The sequence below is a fragment of the Ceratotherium simum genome, chromosome 17 (genome assembly GCF_057802395.1).
Source record: "Ceratotherium simum simum isolate JZ-2026a chromosome 17, ASM5780239v1, whole genome shotgun sequence".
In the NCBI taxonomy this organism is placed as follows: domain Eukaryota; kingdom Metazoa; phylum Chordata; class Mammalia; order Perissodactyla; family Rhinocerotidae; genus Ceratotherium; species Ceratotherium simum.
Genome location: NC_141916.1, coordinates 2,772,334 through 2,782,252, shown reverse-complemented (window position 1 = coordinate 2,782,252; position 9,919 = coordinate 2,772,334). Strand labels below are relative to the sequence as shown.

The 9,919-nt window shown below is 47.2% G+C and overlaps 1 long non-coding RNA gene across 2 annotated transcripts; it reads right to left on the bottom strand.

The window, feature by feature from the left end:
* Nucleotides 1-722: 722 nt before the first annotated feature.
* LOC147914676 (uncharacterized) lies at nt 723-3,089 on the bottom strand. 2 transcript variants are annotated; one of them, XR_015554869.1, is made up of 2 exons: nt 3,030-3,089; nt 723-1,333 (listed from the first exon to the last, which is right to left on the bottom strand). It is a non-coding gene; the product is annotated as an uncharacterized LOC147914676 (long non-coding RNA). The 2 variants fall into 2 exon arrangements; XR_015554870.1 differs by having other exon boundaries at nt 723-1,308; nt 3,030-3,085.
* Nucleotides 3,090-9,919: the final 6,830 nt, after the last annotated feature.

Below are 9,919 nucleotides of genomic sequence, written 5' to 3'. Positions count from 1 at the left end.
GTGATTAAATGAGATAATTTGTGTAAAATGCTTAGTGCTGGTACGTACTGTTTACTAAGTAAATAGAAATAATGGTAGTCGTGGGAACAGCAATAGTAGAAGCAGCGGCAGTCACAGTAATATGTGGCCTATGAACTCAGAGAGGCAATGAAAAAGTACATAGCCTCCCAAGGTAGCAACTTTCAACAACTGTACCAATTTGCATGTGTGTTCTGACATATTTTTTAACCTTCTTTTTTGCTTATTAGCTAATCCTTATGTAAGCTCAAGTGGTACTCAGTTTCCAAAGATCTCCTCCACTCAGTGGAGAACATTCAAACAGGCAGTTTCTGCGTCAGCAGTTTTAAATTATTGTACCAACACATTAGAATTAATTAAGATGCTCTGTTCTCTAGGCATGTCCAGTTTGATGTCTTTTGTTCATTCACTAATGCAAACCATTTTAAAAACTTCTAAAAGAGATCTAGTCAGTCACTGATTAAAATAGATCTAGTCAGTCCATCAACAAATGATTATTGACCATGAATTTTGGACTGTATGGACTGGCCACCATGTTAGCCACCAGAGACAGAGGGATGCACCAGAGAGGCATAGCAGACCTGCAGGAAGTTCTCGGATTCTTAAAACTACTTGTAGCTAAGGGACACACACACACACACACACACACACACACACACACGGCGTCATCTCTGGAAGAACACCCAAGACGCTGGCAATAGTGGTTGCCTCTGAGAGTAAGCATTTTATACCATTTTGTACTGAGTGACCATGTGCATGCATTACTTTTTCAAAAAGTAAATTCGAAGCTAACAATTAAAACTTTTATATAAACCATGCAATTTAGTAGTTCATGTCTATGACTCTGACCCATCTATTCTATGTGAGCTCTTTGCGCTTCCTTCTTAACTCAAAAAGAAAATTAAATCGTTCACTGCACTATAGTACTGCTATTGATCCCCAGCCCATTAATTACTCCTAATTTCCCTTGTAAGCACACAATAACAGCTGTGCAATCCATCAATCCACGTGCCACAGCGATGGCCCATTGCAATGCTTTGCTAAATGAATTTGCTTGTGGCAGGGTTATCAGGGTCTCGCTGTCTGGCTGGGTAACCATTCCATAGCTGGCCGGCAGGGTCTGCAACCCACACAGCAGAGCCGTCTGGCGTCTTCCTCATCCAACAGCAGCAGGTCTCCCGGAGGCGCGAAGCAACGACCTTCCTGTTTGAATGCCGAGGCTCATTGTCCTCTTTGAAGCTCATTGCTCTGTGCTTGACTCCAGAGAGCGGTCCGTCCTTCAGCTTTGACCTTGCCAGGAAGCGCATCAATCAATCTATCAGCAAACATTTATTAATCATCTCCCCCGTTCAAGGCACCATGATGGATGCTTTGGGGGATGTCAAGAAATACAAGATGTGGTTTCTAACCTATAAGAGTTTATTGTCTAGCTCAAGAGAGAGAACATATAACAATTCAAAAGGTGGAATCATAAAAGGTAGAATATTAAAATTGACAAATTAAGAGGTGACGGGAAAAGGGGAGTAACGTTTATCAGATGCCTGCGCTGGGGCTTCACTTGTGCTTTTCACTTAATCATCCTGCCAGCCCTGCTTCTAACTCCATTTTATAGACCTGGAGATGAAGAAAGTTGTCTAAAACGGCACGGATGGAAATGGCAGCGCCCGCATTAAAGCTGCAGTAACTCTGGTTCCAGGGCTCTGCCCTCCTGCCTCCAGACCTCTGCTCTTTCTTGTGTACAGCACAGCTCCCCAGAGAAAATAAACGCTCTAAGAATTCACTAGAATGTGTTGTCTCCTTGAGTGGCACCATAAGACATCATGAGTAGGATGCGAAATTTGAGGAAAGCCTGAAAGGGATCAAAAAGCCAAGGATGGGTAGAATGTTGTAAGATAAAAGGAAGGAAGAAGGGGTATTTGCATTTGTAAGAAAGGGCCTGCACTGCGGTGTTGACACGGAAAAGCCCAGACTGGTGAGAAGAGCACTGGCTGTTGTCCGTGACCCCGTTACCTGCTCTTCTCAGCACAGGTTTACGACGTGCTCCTGAGAGCGTATAGGTGCTGCGGGGACCAGTCTTTCAGAATAAGTGAGCTCTTCTTGGGAGGCGGTACCCCAGGGCTTACATTGGGAATGGCTGGGCCCAAGCGTCTCAAAACCTTTTGTGTCTCCTTAGGGATTCTCTGTGTATGTCAGGGACCCATCACACAAGACCAGCAATTTTACTTGATTATTAGTAATGAACATATTAAAACAAACCCATAGATATTTTGGAGTAGAATCCAACATTGACATTAGTTTCTTTAAATACAAGGCCTGAATGCAATGCCTTGCTTGTAACGGGAGGTGCCATGAGCTCTGGGCACCGGCCCAGACAGCTGAGAATAACAGGCTACTCTCCTCTGCCATTGGGGGTTTCTCAGGGGAAGGGTTGAGAAGTGCCAGTACGGACAAGACACACACATGGCATGGCACAAGATATTGTGGAGCAAAAGGTGAAGGAAAAGGGGGTCCCTGATGCCCCTCCAGGTCTCCATGTTCTGGTCTTATTTCTTGTGCTGACTAGTTAGGAAATCTCTCATTAGGAACTCTTCACGTCACTCTGTCCTGATAAATCATCCTTGACTTTGCTCTTTGTCTCACACCCACATCTGATCCATCAGCGAATCCTGTTGTCTCTACCTTCGAAATGGACCCAGAATCCAACAATGTCACACCTCCACTGCCACCACCCTGGCCCCAAGCTCATCTTCACTCTCCTGCGTTGTTGCAGCAGCCTCCTCACTGGTCTCCCTGCCTCTGCGCTTGCCCCTAGAGTCTACTCTCAGCAGCAGCTGGAGGGATCACATTATACCCTACATCAGATCATGAGAGTGCTCTGCTCAAAACCCCAGTGACATCCTGCCCCACTCAGAGTCAAAGCCCAAGGCCTCCAATGGCCTAGAGGCCCACACAGTCCTTCCCAACCACCTCCTCTGTTCTCCCTGCCCTCACCATTCCCCAGCCACACTTGCCTCCTTACTGTCTGAGCAAGCCAGGCACCTCCTCCCTCGGGGCTCTGCACTTTCTCTTCCTTGTCCCTGGGACACCCTTCCCCCAGACACCCACGTGGTGTTACCCCACCCCTCTCCAGAGCTCAGCTCAAATGTCACTTTTCCACTGAGGCCTGTTCTAACCTTGCGAAGCCCCAACAGGCCCTGCTAGCAACGTCTGACACACCAGGTATTAACCTGTTCATTGTCCACCTCCCCCAGTAAAGTGTCAGCTCCACAAGAGCAAGGTTTGTCTCATTTCGTTTACTCCCAGCACCTTGAACAGTGCCTGGTACACAGTTGGCAGGCAACAAATAATAGTCGCCCGAATGAATCTAATAGTCTTTGGCTCAAAAAGGTTTTTGTTTTTTTTATAAGGCACAGATCAAACTTAACTACCTGCCAAGAGACAAATAGAAATTGTATGTAAATAAAATTTAAATCCAGTTGCAGAATTCGTATACTGTAATCTCACTTTTATCTCTTTGTTTTGTTTTGTTTATTTATTTATTTATTTTTTTGAGGAAGATTGGCCCTGAGCTAGCATCTGTTGCCAATCTTCCTCCTTTTTTCCTTTTTTCTCCCCAAAGCTGCAGTGGATAGTTGTATGTCATAGTAGTACATCCTTCTAGTTGCTATACGTGGGACGCCGCCTCAGCATGGCTTGATGAGCGGTGAGTAGGTTCAGGGCACCCAGGATCCGAACCAGCAAACCCCAGGCCGCAGAAGCAGAGCGTGCAAACTTAACCGCTACGCCGCGGGGCAAGCCCCTCACTTTTATCTTTTTAACTATCTATTTGAGTGTATATCATTGAACACTAACTATGTGCCAGCAGTTTGATAAACATACTGTACACGGGCCACGTCATATCCTCTTATATAAACGTTTGTAACTGCAGGACCAAAGCTCTGGAAAACACATACCAAACTATTAGAGAGCACAAGCGAGGTCAGAGGGAGCAAGAGAAGACTCGCTTTACTTCACACACTTTTCCATTAGTTGAGTGATTTACAATGAAAATGTATTATTTTATAACCTTAAAAAAGGGGGAAGAAACTGAACATCAGTCTGATTTCTATGGAAGATTTCTCTTTCCATTTTTAACTTCCCGTAGGCTGGTGCCCTTTGGATTTGGTTCCTGTGCTGCTCTGCATGTGGCACTCTCTCAGGAATTCCTTCCCGGCTACTGTAGAAAATATTACCAGCGCAGTGCCATCCAGAAAGCACAGGATTGTGATGCCTTTTTTCCCTTTGGGTTGCAGTTTTTTTTAAGACTTCTTGTTCCAGTTGGCATGGTTATGAAATGAGTAAGATGACATACAAGATTGCCACAGTCCCCATTTTTGGCCTGTCTTTACGTCCCACACGTTCTTAAGATTCCTTTCACCTCAGGGTCTGCAATTTCCACATCTGCAGCATACCAGCATGGTGCAATCGGCCTTTGCAACGCGGCGGAGCAACAGAAACACACCCGCCCCGCTGCAGTTTCACAACACACAGGGTCTTTCAGCTCCAGCTGGCCAGATGCCCAGAAAGGCTGGGCAGAGGATCGGAAGGTCTCTACACAGAGACATGGCTCCACCAGGCAGCAAGGGACATCGTCGGTGGGGCAGCGTGCCTGGTCCCTCTGGCTCACGTTTGTGTTTAGTTGGGCAGTTTGGACTGTTGTTCTCAGGATGACGGAGACTCCAAGGCCTACCATCTGGGCTCTCGCGACTGCGCTTGTGAGCGCCTCCTGTGCCCCTGGTGACCACGCCTTTTCCCAAGCTGGGCCACAGGAAGTTGGGCGGGAGGGGAGCGGGCGGGGTGAGCTGTGGGAACCACACAATCTCCCTACAGCTGACCAAGATCTACCCCACCCTTCACCCCAGAAACTGGCAGGAACCAGCTTTCTCCCCCTCCCCGGCCCTCTTCCCCTGAGAGGCTGAGCTGGGTGATGTTTACACTCCTTTTCTCACTTTATACTCAAGAAGGTTTGAGTGCAGGGACGCACTCAGTCCCCACTCAGACTGCGCCCAAGCAGCCTTGTGCTGAAACGTGCTCACGTCCATTCAGCGAGTCATGCAAATAGGAAGACTAGATAGCATTTCATGTATTTACTTCTTTTCTTTTTAATGGTAACAGTAGTAACCAAACACTTGGTGTCAGCTGACTGCTGCTGGAGTGTACAGCCTTGGTGCAACCTTTCTGAAAGGTCATTTGACAACATGTATCAAAAGCTGTAAAGATGTTCATACCCACCAGTAATTCCACTTCAGGAATTTAATCTAAGGGGACACAAGATGTAACACAAGGCTGTTCTTTCAAAGGATACATCCACAGGGACGGAAAATTTCAGATAATATTTTAGAAGATTTTTTAAGGGCACGAGGAAGTGCTCACGGTAAATGAAAAAACCCTTATATTTATGTAAAAATGTACCTGTTGTATGTAAAGATATGCCTGTGTACATACATGTAATATATGTATCTAAGTGTTTCTGTGTGTGCAAAAGAGAGGGAGCACTGCCTTTCCCTCGAACTACCTCTACCCTCTACCAACCACTGCGCTCTCTCCTGGTTTTCTTCCTAGTTACTGGCTGCCCGTTCCTTCCGTCTCCTGGGCTGCATCCTCCTCCTCTTTCCAACGGAGACATTTTGGAGGGCCTCAGTTCTCGGTCTTCAGACTTCCTCTCCATCTACATTTAACTGCTTAGACCAGGCCCATCTCCTTTCCATCCTCTCTATGCTGATGACCCTCAGATTGAAATCCCTCGTCCCATTCTCTTCCCTGGAGCTCCCACCGTATATCCAACTGTCTACTCCAAGTCTTCACTGGGGTGTGAGATTTTCACTCGGGCTTCCCATATGCAAGATAGAATTTCCCCACCACCCCTCCCACACACACACCTGCCTCTCTCATTGTTCTCCACCTCTGTAAACGGATCATCATTTCTCCAGAAATGGGACTGGAGACCTGAGCATCATCTTTTTCGTGCCTGCCTTCTCTGATCACTCACGTCCAATCCTTTAGCAGGTCCCATCGTCTCCATGTTCAAAATATATGCCAAGTCCAACAACCTGTCACCATCTCCGCGACTCAGGCCCCAGCCCAGGCCACCAACGTCTCTCCCCTAGTCTTCTATAAGAGACTCCCAATTGGTCTCTGCATCCACACTGCCTGCCTACGGTCCATTCTCCACATAGCGACCAGTGATCATTTTAAAAAAAATAATAAGTCAGATCAAAAGGCAAGAAATCCATAACCAAAATGTTAAAAGTTATCCAGGAATGATGAGATTATGGGCTATTCTTATTTTCTCTGCCTGCTTCTGTTATTTGTCAAATTTCCAACAATAAACACATTTCACTTTTACCAGCAAGAAATCAAAATGTTGTTTTGAAAAAAACAAAATCATTATAGGTTTCAGCCTGGAATGTTAGTCGTCTACCACCATGAACCAGTTCCTGTAGGCCAGCCCCAGACAAGCTACAGAGCAGTAATGAACGCCCAGCCTCCAAAGGCAGCACAAGGAGCGATGGAGGAATGTCTTGAACCAAGGCAGCAACTACGCGGCTCCCGTGACACCACTTCTCCCTCCTGTGTGCATAGCAGACATCACTAAACGATTGCCGTCATTGTCCATGAGCTTAGATGCAGGCTCAGAATCCTTCTCAACACAGAAGCAGCCACTATTATTCAATTAGGATTGGCACTTAGAGGAAACATATTAGTCATCTGTAATAAGCATTCTATCTGAAGACAGAGAAGTTAAATTATTATGCTCCCTCTTAAGTGAATATAAGGCACTAAACATTTTCAAATCATTTTTACATCTAAAGTCTCCTATATCTTCACAAAAGCCCACAGGGTAGTAGGGTAGATATTTTTATCCCTCTTTCAATGGGACTGAGGGCCACAGAGGCTACTGTCACCCACAGAGCTCTAGTCCCCTCGTTGCCCCGCTCCTGTGTGCTTCTCTGTGGTTCCCATAAACCTCTGCAGGCCATGAGGGAGGTCAGAGCCGCACCCCGGGCACTGACCACAGCAGAGAGGGAGGTGGGGGCCAGATCGGCAGAGGTGGACAGTAGGTAATGAGTAATTCGTTACTATCAACAACTTTGAAAATAAATAATGGAAAACAGATGAAGCGAAGTTCACAAATTTCATAACAAAAGCCATCATCCTCTTCAGGGGCAGGACCTCTGGAGGCCAAACATGTTTGTTGGTTACCATAGCAACCACAATCAGCCAGCGGTCCATTTGACCTATTCTGAAGAAGCATCTTATTCAGGGCTCCAAGCCTGCAAAGAATAGATTGCTCAACTGGCTTCAGCGTCTTTTCACACTTTCCCATCACCTTCTGTGCAGTCATACACAAGTTCAGTGGCCAAGAAAGACAAAGTGCTCACATGACTGCCACGAAGTAAGTACAAACTCCCACGGCTGACTGCTTGTGACCAGGGAACCAGGCAAAGAAAGGGCTACTGAGGATCTGGTCAGCAACTAACATGGTCTGTCAAATGTTTTTCAGAAAGAAGAAACTATGTGTTCTGTTTTGCAAAAATTGATGTCCCTGTTTTGCAGATTTTTCTATCTTGCAGAGAAACACTTTTGCAGCAAAACTCGTGCAAAATGTTCCAGCATCAAGCGTTCTAAAGTTACCTTAACTCATTAGCATCTTAAATTCTCCTCCTCTGGGAGGGTCCAAGCAGCCATTTTCAGATCATGTGATGTATGTAGTGGCATGTTTACCAGCTACGCCTGCGCACTGAATGAGCACAATTGTTACAAATAAACCAGTTATCCTCTACTCTCTTGTGTATAAAGTCTCCATAGGCACTGCGCTCAGAGAGACGCTGCTTTTGGGCAATATCTCCAGTGTTCTCCATTGCTTGTGCAAGCAATAAACCTACTTTTTTTTTTTTTTTCACCTACTTCTGCCTTGGTTGTGCTTTTTGGCTCCACACTCACCAAGAGACGAACCCATTGAGTTCAGTTACACCATGTCTGATGGAAGCAGCTTACTCCATTGGCCACTAAGCAATTCATCAGAGATAGTGCGACCTCTGTCCTTGACAAGCCAATTAATGGAATTCTTATGGTAGGAAATAAGTGGAGAAAACACCTCTTCCCAAAGGAATAGGCATGGCCATTTCTAAAGCAGAAAAGACAAGCGGGAAGGTTCATCTTGGGGGGATGTGCAGGACCTGTGGCAACACTGGCAAGTGGGGAGTTGTCTCCCCTTCAGTGTCCCCTTGGGGGCCCTCCCACACACACAACTCCATCCGCCCTCACCCTCCTAAGCCATTCTCCCAGCCCTCACAATCAGATCCGTTATAGTTTTTCCCACCTTTATGTCTTTTTCCTCTAGTTTTGGAATAAAATGCTGTATCCGTTTGAGCAATATGCAGGTGAGGGGGCCATTCTTTGGCCAGGGAATATCTTCTTCCTGATGTAACAATAAGAATGAGCCTGGTACGGAGTAGGTCGGCATCTTTTAGGAGCAGAGGTGGAGTGGGGGTGGGGAATATGGAGCACAGGGTTGCGCTGTCAGCCTCACCTCCTTCAAACCTTAGCCCACCCCTCACCCTTTGGCCCTAAGACCTGGGCTCCTGGATCCAAGCTCTGTTTCACTCTGCTGCAAGGATGTCCCGACCCTCCCCAAGCCACTCCCCCTCCTGCTGGCCAATGAGACCCTAAGACCTTCCGGTGTGCTGGGTGAGAGAGATTATGCAACAGCGCAGGAGACTGTTGGAAGAATGACCGGCTGAAGTCAGAACACCAGGATCGGAACACAGTCCTGGCCCCTTCCTCTTGTTGATTGCGTGTATGGACTCTGTGTCTAATGTCCTTTGCAGGATAATAACCGCTATAAAGTGGGATGTGCTCATGTGATGTTAATGTAGCTCTATCACGGAATACCATCAAAGCCAGTTATAGATGCTGGAGAAATAAAGTGAGATGAGAAAAACAAAGTGTGGTTTAGCTAAATAAAAGAAAGAATACATCAGTAAGTTGCTTACAGAGTGCTCCTACACGCCGTGCAACCCAGTAACAGTTAGGTCTTCTATCAAATATGTGCCAGACTAAGTCTGCTGTAAATTCCACTCAATTACAATAATTGGATTTATGCAGGGCCATTTGCTCACAATAATAAAAAAAAGGACACTTCTCCCTCCACCACCCCTCCAGGAAGCAGGCTCAGCATCTCTCCTGTGCAGGCTCCTGCATCTGCCAGCTGCCCAGCGTCCACTCGCACGTTCTGTTTTCCTCTGTGCTGCTCACACCCCTTCCAGCCCCGTCGACCCCAGGGAGTCCCAGATTTGGGCAAAGGAAGTAGGTCCCTCAGGGACAGCTAACGATGTGGCTTCCTGAGGGGAGCTGACAAATGCTGGATCAGAATGGCAGGCATTCCCCAGAGGAAGGGCGAGGATAAGGAGACCCAAGCAGCGCGTGGCCGGGCGAGAGGGAGGCTGTTTGCTCCTGAAATGGTCAGTGACAGGCAGAGGTACCTGTGGAAGGAGCCTAACGCTGTGGCCAGTTCTGGGGATTGCTGAAGGACGAGCACAAAGACAGCCGCAGGGGTCAGAGGCCAGGGGGAAGGTGTCCCCCAGAGAAGGCCACAGGGTGACAAGGGCCAGGAAGCTGTGGGTCCCGCCATCGGCCCAGCTCTCTGGAGCTCTCCCGGTGGGGACCCTCTGCTGTGCTCACGGGGCCTGGATCCTCACAACAAGGAAGACCCCAAACGGTCTGAGAAAAATCCATCACACTGGATCAAATTCCAGGCCATCAGACCACGGGCAGAGTTCAAGGGAGAGCCATGACTCCACTTTTCACGTGAAGACCACAAAATATGAAAGATCTTCCCCAGGTCACCAAATCTGTGTCG